At 37.7% G+C, this 18,285-nt stretch overlaps 1 protein-coding gene across 1 annotated transcript in view; it reads left to right on the top strand.

Annotated features, from left to right (window-relative positions):
* EBF1 (EBF transcription factor 1) overlaps positions 1 to 18,285 on the top strand; it is a 501,677-nt gene that overhangs the window by 95,889 nt on the left and 387,503 nt on the right. The gene's annotated exons all lie outside the window — the stretch shown is intronic.

Genomic DNA, 18,285 nt, shown 5'->3' on the forward strand with positions numbered 1-18,285 from the left:
ATATATAAAATTTTTTCTTTCCTGACTTTCTGTGGCTCAATCCTCATGCTGTGCCAGGAAGCTTCAGAAATAAAATAATAATAGTTTGTGATTTATGAAATGTGGTTAGGTGCTTATAAATATTTAACTTTTATTTGAAAAATGTTTGAATCATTATCAGTTTTAGCTATAGTAGTTCTGTTGGACGTAATCCATCTACATTGTAAGGTTTTATTTATGCATAAAAGCAGTTTCAAGAGATCTGTGGACCAAGATTTTCTATTGTTATTTCCTGGGTTTGATTGCAGCTCATACTGTATTGTAAGTTGATTAATTTATCCTGCTTGTCTTAATTATTGTGTTTTTAAACAGATCCGTATTAGTCATCTGACATGACCAAGTAAATCACTGTAGAACAATAAATCTGTTTTAGTTGTTCAGTGCCATTTCGAGTCAGTGTGTGCCCACATTATGCAAAGTTGCATTCCAAGTGTTCATTTTACATTTTAATTATTGAAATTCACTGTATGGAAGCATGTATGATAAACCGTTTGTTACACAGTATTACTCATGGAGAGGTAAATGGCCTGGAAGTTTTATAGAGACTGTCAGTTGTCAGCTAAGAGAAGAGCTAGCACCCTCCACTAGCTGGAACAAGAGTCTTGCAAATGAGACCGACCGATTCGTCACTGAGGAAATCAAGGGCTGAACAAAAGTCCTCTTTTGGGGGCTTCATAATACTGAATTTTGACAAAAAAACACAAACTATCTTTCTAGTTGTTGAGCTTTTTCGGGCTTGATTTATTGTTTTTCAGTTAACAACAACAACAACGTAAAAGTATTTCCTTGCTTCGTCATGGTTTATGTCAAAAGGTTGGTTGTTATTTTAACTTACATGATTCCTCTGACTTAAATGCAATGTTGATTGCTAAGTAGTTTTATAAAATTAACATTTAAGTCAAATAGTTTAATTAAGTAGCTTTACTTAGATGATTCATTAAAAACATATTTTTGCTGGGTAAAAGAGTATTAATATAAGCTAGTAGAAGCATTTGATTCAGCATTAAAACATATGAAACTTTAGTGTGCAGTTAGGCTATGTCTAGAATTAGAATGGCATGAATATCCGGGAGCAGATTTGCCATTCAGACGTTTTGTTTTTCTTCAATGGAAGCTAAGTGTTAAAATGAATAAGGTCAAAAATAAATATAACCTTGATGCTGTTTATTTCATTTAAATATACCTCTTTAAGATACCATTTATTATTTTAAGCAAGTTTTTCCTACTTTTACATTAAAAAGAAATTGTTTCGATCAAAGAACCTGCCCAAATGGTCACCAGACTTTGAAACTGCAAGCATTTTATTCTGCCGTACAGTTCCTTTTGGTTTAGATGATGACGAGAACCTTACGTTGCCACCTGCAATGAAAACAAATTTTTTTGTTTTGTTTTGTTTGTGAATGGGTTAAGCTTTTAAGTTCTTTATTTGGTTTTTAGCTGTGACTCTGATATAGACGGTTGATATGACTGTGGTTTGAATAACATTAGATTTTGACCTGTTCCTGTGGGTTGCAGTGGTATAAGAAACTTGACTCAGCAGCGCTGTAATTAGCCCGGCCCTGTTTTTGAAACAGGATTGTGTTACCTGGATTGCATTAGTGTGGCTTCTATTGTTGCTGCCTTGCATCTGTCCCAGTAGGGTACTTAAAACCTCTTCTTGGCTGGGGTAGTTCAAACAATTTAGGCAAAATAAGTACGCACTTTATACTGTTGGTGGCTTTAGAGATATTACTCATGACATTTATCCTTTTCATTTTTTTTTTTCTTCCCTTTTGGTTTGACAAAGTAGAAAACAGTGTGTAGCCAATCGTGGTCTCTTAAGGGAGTAAAACTTTAAAAACAGCTGAAACCCAGTGTAGCTGCCCAAGTCCCAACATACATTTATTTGCTGGCTGTTGCCTCTACCTCCTATGAACTATCTTTTTAAGCAGTGATGCCAGTTGATATGCAAAACCCCATTTAGCTGTGTTTATTTGCATCTGAGTTTTCAGAATTTATTTGTCCTTCAGTCTGACAAAGGTTCTAAAACCTCCAGTCCTGTCTGTACTGTTTTGTGAAACTTCCATTTTTAACAACGAGAGGTGAGCATAACAACAAGAAAAGAACTCACGAAAGGAAGGGCAAAATATAAAAGATTTTTCAATTCCATAAAATTGCTGCAAAGGAAAAAGAAATGATGGTGACTGTGTTTGAATTTCATAGTTTCCAATTTGATTCTCTGTTACTGATTCCTTAATATTTGTGTTACGTGCTTAGAGTTGATTTACTTTCAGATTTATGAATGTGAATCCTTGCATATTTTGAAAAAATAGGTTCTGGGGCCTGCATTCAGCAACAATAGTAACTGGTTTTAGAAGATTCGTATGATACGCAATTATAGAGCTGAGAGTACAATCAATCCTTGGGTTATGATTTAGCATAGTTTTAATATGCAGTCACCTTTTGGGCACCAGTAACTTTTAGCTCGCTTTGCTTGTCCTTCAGATTTTGGAAGAACACAGCTATTTTTATAAAGGACTTTTAGCAGTGGTTATTCAGGAGAACTATTTATAGGATAGATAGAAGAGGCTTTCTGGTCTTACGGCAGTGGTGCAGGGTAAGCTCATTTCTGTGTTAAATTTTTGCTGTATGATTTGTTGCCAGTGATTTGGGGACATCAGCTTGGCGTATTCTATCCAAAAGGTAAAATTAACAACATCAGCAGTTACATACTGTGATTTAGAAAAATGGGTTTCTACTTCATTTTGTTATTATAATAGCATTCAAAAAAGTAAGAAAAATATGACCCAAACTCTTTTTACAGTTGTGACAGTTTGTCAAGTCACTTCAAAAATGTTTATAGGAAAATTGCTGTAAATGTCGGAAGTGTACATCTGGAGTTGACTGCCAGATTGTATCTCTGCCTGGTACCAAATAGCTTGATTAAGGAGTGTAAAATCCAACCTGTGCCTAATTATTCAGATATTTGGGCTGCGTAGACATGGGAAAAGTCAAATGTGTTACGTTTAATAGCTGATGACCAGGAACTAATAACAGCAAATTTCATTATGGTTGAGGTAAAGGACTATGTGTGGTAATTATTGTTAAAGTAAGAAGCAAAAAAATGACTTCTGGTTATTAAATTAAGGTGGAGATTGATTTAACATATTCACACAGTGACTCATATTTGAATTTAAAAGGTTTGCAATAAAATTCATGTTTAGAAATTGAATAAATTGTAGTTTTATTACCACATTGGATATCCTTGTGTCCTAACCTTCTTCCTTGGAGTTATCTTAGTTCAATAAATAAAACCTCATTAGACTATTCCCATTTCAACGAGTTTATTAAATTTTGCAGAAGTAATTAGCATAAGCTGTGCTAATTTTTCTGGAAGACTAATGAGGGAGGTTCTTAATTAGGTTTATTTCATAAGAATCAGAAAAGATGATAATGACAAAAGTCACATAGGGTAGTCTGAATTGGGAACGCAGTTTTTCTAAACCTTAAAAGAAACTTCCATTTTCTATATGAAAAACTTCTTTTTAAATGCTTGAACTGAATATGTTAAGTGTGTTGACTGTTATTCCATATCTAGTTGGTTAGGACTACCATTCAGTCTTGATTTGCTTCACAAAAGTTTTTATTTTTCTATCCTTGAGTCACTAAACTATTTTTGACCAATGACATGGATGAATACAGACGGTCTGGTGAAGACATTTCTTTCTTTCTCCAAATTATGCTATAAGAGTCCTTTCACATAGAGACCTGAAGTTTCTAGCCAGATTTGAGTTGCTTAATTCCAGTAGGGCAGCATACCGGATGGCACAGTATTTGCTTGTTTGTTTTTTCAATTTGGGATGAGTGTGATTGATGAAATGGCTATATTCCTAAGTAAGGGGAGAAAATAAGAACCCTACTCTTCAGTATCCTGTACTATGGAGCCTTAGCAGTTCAGAAGTGATTTTTTTTTTTTTTTTGTGGATAGAAATGGTTAAGGATGAAATTCCTCCTCAAATTGTGTCCTCTTGCCTCACGTGAATTCAGACAAAATCTTTTCAGGATTATAATGTGGCTCGAATAATCTGCAAGTTTTGGGATCATTACAGTCAATATTTAAAACATGATGTTTTAAAGCCTGGCAATGAACATGCCTCTAAAGATTTTGTGTTTATTTATTGTAACATTATCAGCTTTACCATGTCTTTCTTTTCCATTTATAAGAATCCTTGTAACTACGAGATCTAGGTCTTGACGTGCATCATTTAAAAATATACATAAATTTTGTAATATGAAAAACCTGGTCTGTTTGGAATTATTATACTTCAGGCCACACTTACCCAAGGATCTCCTAAAAAGAAAAAACAAACAAACCAAAAAAACCCCACAACATTTGTTTTTGTTTTCAGAATTTTCTAAAGATCTTCCATATCTAAATTTCTTTCATTTAGATAACACTTCCTGGGTTTGTTGTATGATTAATGTTTGAAATAAAATGTTTAGTAATGAAAACATTAGAATGCCCTTTTTTACCTGTTCATTTCATGATTAACATCATATGGACAGAAAAACTTAACCACGTTAGGGGTGTTCAAACACACAGTTTTATTTAAGATCCATTCTTCATCTCAGAGGTATAAATACCGTGGTAGGACTTATCAGAAGGAAAAGCACAGTGTTGGATTGTTCTACCAGTAAGCTATGGTAGTGCAAGTGGTTAAGTGCTTGACTGCTATTGGTGGTTTGAACCCACCAGCTGCTCTGGGAGAAAGAGGTGGCAGTCTGTTTCTGTAAAGATTACAGCCTTGGAAACCTCATGAGGCAATTCTGCTGTATCCTATAGAGTTGCTATGACTTGGAATCAAGGCAACGGGTTACCACTAAGCTAATTTTCTTGATTAAACGTGCTGGTAGTTTACATGACGTATATGTCCATCTAGATAGTAGGAAAACAATAGTAAAACTTTAAGATGAGACTATGTTTTTTTTTTTTTTTTTTTTTTTACTATTGGTTGGGGTAGGGGATATATTCTTCTAAGATTATGAAGGTATCTGGGCCCCTCTACCTGTTATCATCAGAGATCTCAAAATTAACCAATTTTTTTCTATCATAAAGTATCTCAGCTAACATGTACATAACATGTACTTTCCTTAAAGTTGCGTATGAGGCTTTCAGTCAGAGTTTTTTGGCTTCATTTCACTAACCTTTCAACTAATATTATTTTAGTCTTCACCTAGTTTTTGGAAGGACCAACCACTAAACATACCATTCTGCATGGTATACGGATGGCAGTCTGGGGCATGAAGACCCAGAGGTGTCAGTGTACTTCCCATAGATCTGATAAACCCTTTATAGCATCTGAATGCTTAACCTTAAGCACTCGGTTAAAATAAACAACAAAAAACCCCAAAACCCATGGTTGTCACTCAATTCCAACTCATAGTGACCCTATAGGACAGACTAGAACTGCCCTGTAGGGTTTCCAAGGAGTAGCTGGTGGATTCAAACTACCAACCTTTTGGTTAGCAGCTATAGTTCTTAACCACTGGTTAAAATAAAGTGAGGAGGAATTCACCCTTTAAAATTGCTCCGGGCAAGATAATTGCTGTCGTTTTCGTTGGTTTGAGAGGTTTGCATTTTTTTTCAAACGTGAAAAGCCAGCCATCACCACTGCGCATGAACTTCTAGTTGTTTATCAACTCTAGTGTATTTAAACATTTGTTATCTCAGCGGGAATTCATATGTGATTATTAGCAATGAGACTTATGTGAGCTAGTATCATTCGAAATTTTATCACATATCAGATAATACCATTCTGAATATGAGATGAGCGCTGGACATTTGTGTGCAGTTTGCTATCGTGATAAAGAAATAACTGATGCAATAAGCTAATAGCAGTCTGTATTCCATTTGCTATCAGCTATTCCCAAATACACAACTAGGATACATTAAAATGTGTTTCCAAGATGCTGACGATATATCCTAATGCAAAGTATTTTTACATGGTAGAATACTACTGCAGACACTGTACGATGGACAACAGCGGTTTCCCTGTAAAGGGAATAATGGCAGCTACTTCCAAGAAACGTATTTAACGTAGCTTCAGAGAATCAGCAACGCGTATGGTGTCAGCTCATGGTGTGTGTTTTTATCCCAAGTCATCGTAACTGCTTTTGTAACAGTTCTGGAAAAATACAGAAAATGAGTACAAAGTCCCCTGTGTGTCATATTTGCGATTTTGCACGGTTTGTGATTAGAATATACCACTATATTAAATGCATTTTTACTTTTATAAAAGAGGTTGCTTAGAATGGAGGAAAAAAAAAACCTCCCCAAGTGCAACTTGCCATTGATAAATTCTCCTCATTTCCTCCTGTTGCTGACAACTAACCAAACTCCCTGATAAAAATGGACCAGGTTTTTAAAACTCTATTTAGAGGTTCTTGAGTATAAAGAGATAATATTTTGGCCATCTGAATTTGCATGAGAAGTGATCTGAAGTAGACTAATTCTGCCTTCTTTCCCTCCCTTCAGCCCCAGCCCAATCCTCTCTTTACACATGGTGTAATTTTATATTGTCCAGGACAATGTAAAAAGTGACCCAAATACTCGTATTGCAATCAACGAAATATGGTGAACAGTACAGGTTTGTCTTTGGTTGCTTGCTGCCTTTAAAGGTGTGGGTAGATGAAGATAAATCTCCCTGGCAAACTATTTCTCCAATTACCAGCCTTTGTCCAGAAGCAAATGAAGGTTTTAATTTTACAGTACTTACTGTAATAGAATGTTAATTGTCTTAATCCTGATAAGGTGTGAAGCTGAATGTGTGTGTGTGTGTGTGTGTTCTTCATGGGGAGAGGAGTCAGACCAAAAAAAACTCCAATGTCATATTTTCCATGGGAGGTCACATATAAACTAGGCAGTTAAATGCTGTTAACTTAATGAAACTGATTCTGGGGAAGAAAATACCATTGGCGTTTCATCTGTGTTATGTCTACTCCGCTTGGCAGTGGGAACAGAGTGGTCGTCACTGTGCTTTGGGGATTTTTATCTTTGAAGGTGAAGTGCTTGATTCTAGTTCCAAACATGCCCCCAAGCCCTACTTGCAGTGACTTAACTAGACAGACAAGCTGGCCAATTATATAGCTTGATCCTACACAATAACCTCCAAAATGGCATTCGGTAACTAAACCATCCTGCTAACTGTTTGAGGCACAATAGTTTTGTAATATAATATAAAAGTAATAGTGTTAGCCAACACATCTTTAATAAGATATTGTCCTCGCCTTTGCCATATGCTGCAGAGCGGCTTCTCACTCGGTGGGCCTTTTGATTCCTCTCAATAAGATTATTTCAAATACTCTAATCCTGAATCATTGACATGAATACAAAAGCCTAGTGACATCTAATAGATGCCTCTTAGCTTTGCTTTTCCTCTTGTTCCTTCCCTTTTTCTTCTCTTTTTACCTGACAAAAAGCTTATAGACACTTGGGCTCTGTCTCTCGCTAGCAGCATGGGGGGCTCCTCATGAAATATAAAGGAGGAAAAAGGACTGACAGAGGCCCGATAAGCTACAGAGTGAAGGGCCATAGATTAAAAGTAAATGCCAGTAAATCCTACCCTGTACATGCGCTTGTTCTTCTATTGTTTTCTTTAACGCTGTCGTTGCCAGTGCAGGGAAGGGAGAGAAAATCATCATCAGATTGGGCGCATGCAGTTTTCCTCTGGACATGCTCGCCATACATATTTTACAGGGTTTTGGCAAGAATCTTACATTTTGGCTCATGTAAAGGTTGCGGTGGTGATTTAAAAAAATGCTCCCTTAATCAGTATCAAGAATCCCTCAAGAACTTTTTTGCTCGTTTGCTGCTCAGTTGACCAAATATTGATACTCTGTGTGTGTTGCGGGGTCAGAGGAGTGGAGGGGTAAAAAGAGCCTTTCTGTAGGCTGTGGACACTGGGGGCTCATGACATGACATTTTCAAGGTTGAAATCACTTTTTCTTTCCTTTTCTTTCTATCTTTTTTTTCTTTTTTTTAAATAAGGGATGAATTGACAGTTTTCAAAGTGAAATGTTAGGCTGTATTGTTTCATGATATTAGGTGCTGGTCTTTCCTGGCGCTGCTCCCTGTTAGTACGGAGAATACGCCATCCGCTCTGGCCAGTGCGCGCTGACTTAGGCTAGGGTGGCGCACACCAGAAGTTAGGAGCACAGCCTGGAAACTTTCCTAGTGGTCGGAAGGTCACCCTCCGCCTTTCCAAAACAACCGTGATTTGACTAAGGCTTTTTTTTTTTTTCTTTTTAATAAAAACTCTATTTGGTCGTCAATCTTGTGATTTGGAATTTATTTACTATTGTGCAGTAGATAAACTATTGGGATTTTTCCCCCGTTTTTAATATGCCTACTACTCATTAGAATTCTGTTCTGTGGTAATATTTTAAAATATAATTTTTAGTACAGTCCTCTCACAAAATGCAATGTTAGAGTGAAGAGCCCTGGACCTGCATCAGGTTTGGTTCCTTTCACACGTGTGTGTATGCATGAGACACACACATACCCACATACACGCTGACACACATGTGTACACACTCTCATCACAACGAAAAAAAGAAAGATGGAAAGTGGGCAATCTCTTTATTAGAAAGTTTTTTAGAAAAGAAAGTTGTTTAAGAGTTAACCTAATTATCTGTGAAGCTGTTACTAACTGTTGAAAACCTATGCTCCTTTTCACAATCTTGGTGTTTTCTTAAAACCAGATTCTAATCTCAGATGCATGGCATACATCTAAGAACATCCCTAGAAAAACGACTGAGTCCTTCTTGTGGCTGTGGAAGTGGAGTGCCCCATTTTGGCTGTCCACATGTTCTCATATGAAGACCAGCATCCAAATCCCGGCTTATATTAAACAAACCCTGACCGCTGTGACTTACCATTCACTGACATCTGAATCATATTTGCAAAGTTTTAGAGCACTTTAAGGAATAATATTTCAGAGACTTTTCTTCACAGACGTATGAGGGCACAGATTAGCCCCATTTTACAGATCCGTAAACTGAGGCCACAGCCTAAAGGATTACTTATCCACTTCCATACATTAAATTCGTGACAAAGCAAGTGATCAGAAACTCCATCTCCTAGCTCTCAACTTGATTTTACCCTCTTATCAATTGCCCAGTAAAAGTCACCGTTTTCAGTTTTTCTTACCTCTATTTTATTTTTCTTAGTATCTACAATTCGTTTTTTCCATGTATTGTTTACCTGCCCCGTTCTCTTAGTAGATGTTGCACTTAACCTTTGGTATTTAAAAAAAAATACATATATATAATTATGTATTTTGTTACATAAATTATTGTGGCCTTTGTTGAAGCATGCGCTCAGTTAATTTGATGAGTGAACCATTGTGTATTTCAGTGGAAAAAACAGACACTAATCCAAAGAGAAATCTTCAGGAGAAGAAGGCATAGTATAATGGGAAAGGCATAGATTTTGGAGTCTGTTGAATATGAGATCAAATCCTTCCACTGCCACTGACCAGTACTGAGCCTCAGGAGCTCAGTTTTACCATTGTCAAAATGAGAAAAGTCAGACCTATTTTGAAGAGTTGTAAGGGTTAAAATACCTAGCACTTGGCTTGGCACATACCAGGTGTTTCGTTTGTAATTTGATCGTAATATATTCCATGTGGATTCTTATTCTTAATGTGATCATTGCCGTGGAACTTATAAGTAAAAATGCCTTACTGAGGTTTATCACAAAGCTCATGTCCCTTGGATGAGGATTCATTTTTTTTTCTTTCCACAAATACTTTTGTAGCCTCTATTATATGGCAGTCACTGTTTTCGGGGTTGGGATATAACAATAATTATCACAGATATGGTTCCTTCCCTCATGGAGTGGTCAATGTCTCAGAGTAGATAAAAAACTGAATAAATTGGAATAAATAGTAAGTGTAAACAAAGATGTATTGATTTAAAAAAAAATAGAAGAGTGCTATTTTAGATTGGCATCATGATGTAGAGGGAAACATATCCCTGAGTTGAAGTTGCTCTAGCTCATAGCCAGTGGTATTGAACTTGGGCAACTCTATGGCTTTATTCCACTTCTGTGAAGCAGTCTACACGTCGGTTAAGAGCACAGGCTGCGGAGTCAGACTGCCAAGGATCAAATCCCAGCTCTGCCAGTGCTAACTGTGGGACTGCGGGAAAATTGCTTAACTTCCTTAAGCCTTCATCTCTACAATGGGCATGACAGTAGTAGTTCCTACTTTATAGGGCTGTGCTGAAAAATATGTAAGTTAACGCATGGAGAGCACTTAGCACAGTGTCTGGCACCTATTACGTATTTGGTATAAGCCTGTTGCTATCGAATCAATTCTGACTCATAATGACCCTATAGGACAGAGTAGAACTGCCACATAGAGTTTCCAAGGGGCGCCTGGTGGATTTGAACTTCCGACCTTTTGGTTAGTAGCCATAGCTCTTAACCACTACGCCACCGAGGTTTCCATTTGGTATAAGGTGGCTGCTATTTTTAAAATAGAGGCTGCAATGGAAAGCTAAGACCCTTTCTAGCTATGGAATTCTAATTCAGTCCCCTGTGGTATTGCTGAGCACACCCAGGCAGATGAACTCTTACATACCCCCACAGGGCAGTGACCATGCTTGTTTTGGTCGTTGCTGTATCCTCATCACTTAGCGCAGTGTCTGGCTCCTAGGAAGTGCTTAGGGTATGCTTCCATGAAATGAAAGAAAGAATGAAAGGAGCTAGAAATGCAGCTGTTGAATCTGGTGGTCTCAGCTCTCAGCATAAAGACAGGCTTGTTATAACCACACGATAAAGTGGAAAGACACTGCTATTAAAGAATGATGAGAAACAGAAAATGTAAGATAAAATATTACGCTTAAAAATGTTAATCTTCACACGATTACCATGCAGATCCCCTCATTGCCTGACTGTTTAATTGATCAAGTAAATCACGGAGCAGACAAGTAAGTGAAAAATCCTGCTGTTGACATTCTCACGAAGTACATTTTCAAGAATATATTGTTAACTAGTGTGTCTATGACACAAGATAACGTGGATTAAAAACAAAAACAAAAACCAACCTCATAGATCACATCCTTTGCACGCAAGGAGATTTCAGAGTTTGGAGGAAAGCTTTATTTTTGTATAGCAACTCGGCCATCCCCCCTCATTACGTCAAGCCTGAAATCAGTCTTATAGGGTAACACGTGTTTAAGCAGTGCCTTTGTTTTCTACAATTTTTAGAAGGCTTAAGAATTCATGATTTTTCTTTTAGGTGGATAGAATATTGATATGCTCCTCTGGTGATTGAAGGGTTAATGAATTGTTCTTCCCACCCCCCAACACACACACACATATATACACACACACACACACACACACACACACACACACCCACTCCCCCACCCCAATCCCATCATGTGCCTGGTTGACTTTGAAAGAAGTGGCTTGAAGTTGCCCACAGGGCATCCCTTTTCCCAGTCTTCTCCAAGACCACCTGGGCAGACTGGAGCTTGTCTCCTGTCCTTAGGACACAAAATGCAATCAGGCGCTGTGTCTGCCGGTCCCTCTGACCTGCGTGAGCTGGGCAGAGGGAGGAGAAGCAGATGCTGTTCCCATTTGATAGGCTGCATCTTTGTGGCTTTAGGGGGCTCCTGCGTCTACGCTAGGAAGGAAGTTCTCCCTTATTTTCAAGATAAGGTGTCATTCATGAGAGCAATGTGCTGAACTAATCAGGTTAATTGAGAGGCCCTGAATCGTCCTCATTGAGCCGATCTCTTCTTCCTGTTAAAGGCAGATAGTGCAGACAGAGAGATTACACGTATTTTTGATTTTTCCCCCAAAGCCCATGAAATCTGCAGGCGGGTCCAGGTTCAGCTAAATGTCATTCAGGCTATTCGAATGTGACTTCTTATTGTAGAACCCAGTAGCATTAAAAAAATAATAATAATGAGTTCTTGAGATTGAGAGACGAGCGCCTTCAAGCATCTGATATCTTCTTTGTTTTTCTGTTAATGTTAAGAGAATCTTAGCGTTTCAGATCAGCCAGGAAGGGCTGTTGGTTGAAGAATCCAGATAGATTCTTCCCTATTTTATGTAATATTGAATCTTAAAAAAATAAAAATAAAAATCTTGTTGTGGTGTTGTCAGTGACAAGTAGCTTCTGGGGCCGTGTTTAGATTCCTTGGCTTCCAAACCCGACACTAGGACTGTGGCCCCTGTAATCGCATCCTAGGCTTCCCCCTGGAGCAGCCCAGAGAAGAAGAAAACAGAGCTGGTTCAGCTGAATTCCGTACAGGGCGGGGGTTTCGTCCCCTCCCTCTTCACTCAAAACGATTTGTCATAGTTTAATTTTAAACACTATCATTGACTATTCTTTCTTTCTACCCCTCCTGTTCCCCCTCCCTCTTTTTTTTTTCTTGGAAGTTCCAGGAATGACTTTAATTATCTCCACAATCAAATTCTCATTGCAGCCTCCGTGAAAGTGTGTAGTCATAGATTGCAGGGATTATTTTCTTTAGCACTTGCGGATAGAGAAACCGGTTGTTTCAAAATGAGAACCAGCTGGTTCCACAGAGCCCTCATTTAATGGGGAGCCACTTTGTACACAAAGCCTTCGCTCAGGTCAGTCATTAAGCCAAACCCCAAATCAGCAGTGTTTGCTCTATCACCCTTTATTAAATGTTGAGTGAGGAGTGATTTAGCCGGTATCATAATAATAATAATAATAATTGAAAAAACAAAACAAAACAAAACACATTCTGCATCTTTAATTTTGCCTCGGCTAGACACTCATGTTTGGAAGGAGCATTTCTCAAACGTCTTCATTTGGTAATTATAATCGCAGACCTACTTTACCACTGCTTTCTCCTAGATGGTGGAGATGCGTGTGTGTATCTTTAACCCTCTCTAAATCTAGAAAATAAAATTAAGTTCATCTTTCAACATAATCTACCTGAGAAGCACAGTTGATAGATGAAAGGTAGATAGGCAAGTTGTGGGTCCTATTAATAGAACCAATTGGAGGGCAGAGATAACTGCTATTATCAAACATCTTTTATGCCATCCTGTGAAGTAAGGACAAGGGTGATATGCCATATATATTCTGCTGTCTTTCTAGCTTGTAGAATTTGGTTTGTTGTCATACCCTGTTAATCTCTAGCAGCACCAAATTCAATTTGAAATGAAGAGAGTACATTCAGTAGTTGACTGTACAAAATACTTTTGAAGCATGCAAAAAAAAAAAAAACAACAAAAACATAAAAGATGCATAAACCCATGCTAGATATCTAGATATTCACTTATGAGAATGATTTGTTTGTAAAACTCAGGGCGCATTTTTTATTTTTTAAGGTTAACTACTGTCTGGGATTCAACAGTGAGTAAATCAGGGTTTGCAGGATAAAAAAAAAAAATAGCAGTTTCATGCAGATAAAAAACTAGCCTAATCAAACTTTATCTTACAAATGTGAGATTGCTTTGCATTACTAATAAAAATGTGTGGCTAAATTTTTTATTATCTTTATTTTTACATTGACATCAATACAACAAAATAATTTGAAGCAAAGATAAAAATTCAGAAATTATTCTCATAGAGAGTTTGGTCAATAAACTGAGCCTGGCATATGTGCCTTTAATTGTTTTTCTTTTTACTTTTAGGATTTCCATATTGAGACATGGTGTGGGTAAAAATCTAACAATTTTTATCTTGTTTGTTTACTAGCTACTTTAATTACATAATGACTCTAGTTCAAACTGTAATTCTATTGTATAAATCCTTTATCTGTATTTAAAAAAAAATTCTGAGTTTTTTTTAATATAAAAAACAAATAACTGCTATATTTCCAGTCACTCAAATTTGAACTGAATTTTACTTCCTGTTTCAAAGGTCAAGGCAGGCTGACCTCAACAGCAGTGTGGAGGCTGCTGAATTATTCATATCATTGACTTTGTGTCAGCTTCCACATTTGTGGAGAGGGATGTTTTATTCATTTATCTCATTTAGGGTTCTTCTCTGCACCTGTTTCTACCATTAAGTACCCTGTAATTTGCATTTGATGCTAATTTAGTTTCATATCAGCCTGGTCCCCCCTTGTTAATTTAATTTTCTAAGACCCTTTTCATTACAGTAGAACTGTTTTCCTCTTTAAAGCAAACATCTATACAAGTAATTGTATAAACTGCCTTTTAAATAATATCTTTTAGAAGATTCCATCATTTAATTCTTTAATTCCTATAATTAGCTACAGTTTGATTAATGTTTCAAAGGGTTAAATTAAAATGCAGAATTACTCAAATGCATACTTGAGTAATTTCTTATATACAGCAGTTTTAGCCTTGCGGTGTTCTTTCTGATAATTCTCAGAACAGTGTGTCTTAACGGCAGTCATTTGCTTTTTTTAGTGTGCTGTTTAATTTACAAACAGTAGTTTCTTTCAAATCACTGTGCTGTCAACATTACTTGGGAATTTTTAGTTTTTTCTTTTATCAAATTGCTGATAGACAGTGGCTTAAAAACGTTTTGCCAAAGAATGAGGGCAGCATTAGGTCCGATCCGTTGATAGCTCATGGAAAGTTTGGTATGAATTTTAGGAAAACGTGTTACGTTAAATCTCTTATTTCTTTTCTAATTCTTTTATTTCAGTCTGATGCTTAGAGTGGGCTGCCTGGGAACTTGTCGGCTTCCCAGACACAGTGGTTTTATCAGCTTTCATTTGTATTTATGGGCATCTTTGGGGCTGCAGTTGCCACCTAGATATTGTAGAAATTAGGAGTGGGTTGTTTGAAGAGATCTGATTGAAATGGCACTACCTTGGTAGGAGTATCCATGTCCCCAGAGTGTCTGTCAGGGGAATTTGGCAATCATGAGAACTAGCAACTCATATAAGCCAGGTACACAGCCCCTGTGATTATTAGGAAAAGAACTCTACCTCAGTCTTTTCCCTGTAATTGTTTGGAACGGGCTTGACACAAACATGTCAATATTCCTTATAGTCTCCCTTGAAGTTGGGAATTTAAAACAGAATTATGAAATACAAATTCTATTTCTAAGGTACGTGGAAATTCACCGGAAGGAAAGTTGTAGCAGTGGCTGAATATTACTAAGAAATTAGCCTAAGATGTATAGTGAATCCTCTCTCCACCAGATTGGGTTGGTTTTATCAGTTGTTCATATTCTCTGGGGACATCAAATGATGCAGTCACATTAAGTTTCCAGAAGGATTTCAGGCCTATTGAAACTGGAGTTTAAAGGTGGCTTTTCTTGTTCTGTCAGTTATCGATGATTCCTGGGGACTCCCACAAATTTGTAGTTATGGAAGAGTAAAAATAAATCTCCAGGTTTTCTAGCAGATGGATTCATCTTTCTGGTTTCAAGGCAGGACAGTGAATGGACTGGAGACTTCCTGAAGGCCCCTGTCAGCTGGATACATCTTCAGTATACCCCATCACAGGTTTATTAAGCTAGCTTTGTGCTTCTGCTGGAGCCCTTGGGTGGTGCAAATGGTTAATGTGCTCGGCTGCTAACCGAAAGGTTGGAGGTTCTAGTTCACCCAGAGGTACCTTGAAAGAAAGTCCTGGCAATTTATTTCCCAAAAGTCAGCCATTGAAAATCTTATGGAGTGCAGTTCTACTGTGACACACATGGGGTCGCCATGAGTCAGAATCCAATCAGCAGCAACTGGTTTGGGTTTTTTTGTGTTTCTGCTGAGGGACCTAAAATCTGTGAGCATTTGTAGGTATAATCTGTGGGCTCTTTTTTTTTAAATTAACGAAGCTGCTTTATGGGCAAAATATTTACTTACTGGCCTTCTTCCTTTACTTGGATAGACTTTTTAGTTTGGGCAAGTCTTTGAGCTCCACCAGAAAGGCCTCCTTGAGGTTTAATTAAACAGACGGGTTTAAAAACAATAAGGAATATTTGTGGAGCTCTTAAGCATGCAGGAAAGGTTTTCCCACCCAACTCTGGCTAATGCTTGGAATTCCACTGTCAGAGTTTCATCCCTTTTGCTAAGAATCTTTGATCTTCACTAAGACATAATAACTTTGGGAAGGCTGACACTTTAATTGTATCACTCATATACCTCTTTTTTGCGGTTGAGTCGATTTTGACTCATGGTGACCCCACGTATGCAAAGAGCTGCACTCCATAGGGTTTTCAAGACTGTGGCCTTTCAAAAGCAGATCTCCAGGCCTGTCTTCCAAGATGCCTCCTGGTGTGTTCAAACTGCCAACCTTCGATTAGTAGTTGGAATGCTTAACTGTTTGCACCAGCCAGGGACCTTCATATACCTCTTATGGGTTTAGCATTTTCTAGCTTACAGACCTCTTTGTCCTACATTGTTTTAGTTCCTACAACAACACTGGGACATAGGAAAGGGTAAGTGTACCCATTTCATGGATAAGGAGAATGAATAGTTTAGCTTTATTAAGCTAATAAATAACCTAGCCAGGTCTGAAAGGCAAATTTTCAGAAGAAATGTAGGTGTCTGTAGGAAGGACCAGCTTTCCATTTGAGCTGAATAGACCATCCGGATTACAATGTGATAACTTTATTGTACAGATGAGAAAACTGAGGCCAAGAGAAACTCTGCAACATTGTCCAAAGATGTAATTAGCCTCAGAGCCAGTACCATAAGCCAAGTCCTTGGCTCTGATGCCAGTAGCTTTTCTGCTACTACTCGGGGCCATCTGGGTCTCACTCTGCTCTCCATTTCTCCTTGTGTGAGATCAGACTCAAGGAGGGTATGACTTGTATTTTCTAGGTTTGGGTCCAAGGAAACCTCTGAGCTCTGTATCTCCCACAGGGCCTGGCACTGTGCACTGCCCATACAAGGAGCATAACAAATAGTATTGCTGTTGTTAGCTGCTGTCGATTCGGCTCCTGACTCGTGACAACCTCATGCACAACGGATTGGACCGTTGTGATCCATAGGGTTTTCACTGACTGATATTCAGAAGTCGATTACAGGCTTTTCTTCCTAGTCTGCCTTAGTCTGGAAGCTCTGCTGAAACCTGTTCATCACCATACATAATAACATGCAAACCACCACTGACAAGCGAGTGGTGGCTGTGAATGAGGTGCATTGGCTGGGAATCGAACCTGGGTCTGTCTCCCCATGGAAGGTGAGAATTCACATTTTAACTTGTTTCTAAGAAATTATAATTGTCGTTTGGAATGGGAAGCTACAGAATACCCCATTTTAAAATAATATTTTATTTTTAAAAGCTCATGTATTTCCTTTATTTGCAACTGAGCTCGTTCACACTGTCTTAAACTACAGAAAATTGCTGTTTTTGTTTCGCTTAAGTCAGAGACATTCCATCAATAGTCGTCTTTCAGTGGTAGTTTTATAAAAGATCTTTCCACTCCGGACATCTTATCATGAGCAGTTGTCTCTGAATATTACCTTTTTCTGGAAGGTACTGACATACACAAATATTAAACTTGGCAATTTTCAAAGTATGTCCTAATTAAGAAAACACTGTCTTATATTTAAACCCAAAACAAATTTAATACCTGTCCTTTCCAGAAATAATAATAAAGGAAATCAGGTATTGTTGTAGAACATAATTCTGAAAAACATCGCAGTGAAAAGGCAGAAAAAGTACACTGAATTTCCACCTCCTCAAAACCACCTCTGTGTACAGTTTTGCCTAAGCCTGAGCAGGTTTGTTATACTTTTTGAACTGCCAGGCAAGGGCAAAAGTCATGGGTATGGTGCTGAGAAAAAATAACCCATGGCATAGCCTCATACGCTGAACTGCAGGAGAATTATCCCAAAAGACAGAGGGGCATTCACCTGGTAAGCTGGAGGGTGGGGTGGGTAAGCTTTTGTACTTTTTCAGGATGTGGAGGAAAGGAAGAAGCAACTGTGCTCCCAGCCTCTGAATTATCTGCCTAACTGGCCTGCCTGACATAATCGGGCTGCTTTAGAAAAATTTGGATTTTCTACCTAGGTTCAAGTACGTGACTGAATGTAGCCAAGAGCTGTCTTTTTTCCCTATGTCTACTAATTAAAAAAAAATGCTAATTTGATCTAATTTAAAAACTCTAATTTAAAAAATGATGAAGTTTTTTTTTAATTTGTTTCATCATACTTTAGGTGAAGGTTTACAGAATAAATAGTTTCTCATTAAACAGTCAGTACACATATTGTTTTATGATGTTGGTTAACAACCCCACGACATGTCAACACTCTCCCTTTTCAACCTTGGAGGACTTCTTTTTTTTTTTTTTG

The sequence above is a fragment of the Trichechus manatus genome, unplaced genomic scaffold (assembly GCF_000243295.1).
Source record: "Trichechus manatus latirostris isolate Lorelei unplaced genomic scaffold, TriManLat1.0 scaffold00011, whole genome shotgun sequence".
Taxonomy (NCBI): domain Eukaryota; kingdom Metazoa; phylum Chordata; class Mammalia; order Sirenia; family Trichechidae; genus Trichechus; species Trichechus manatus.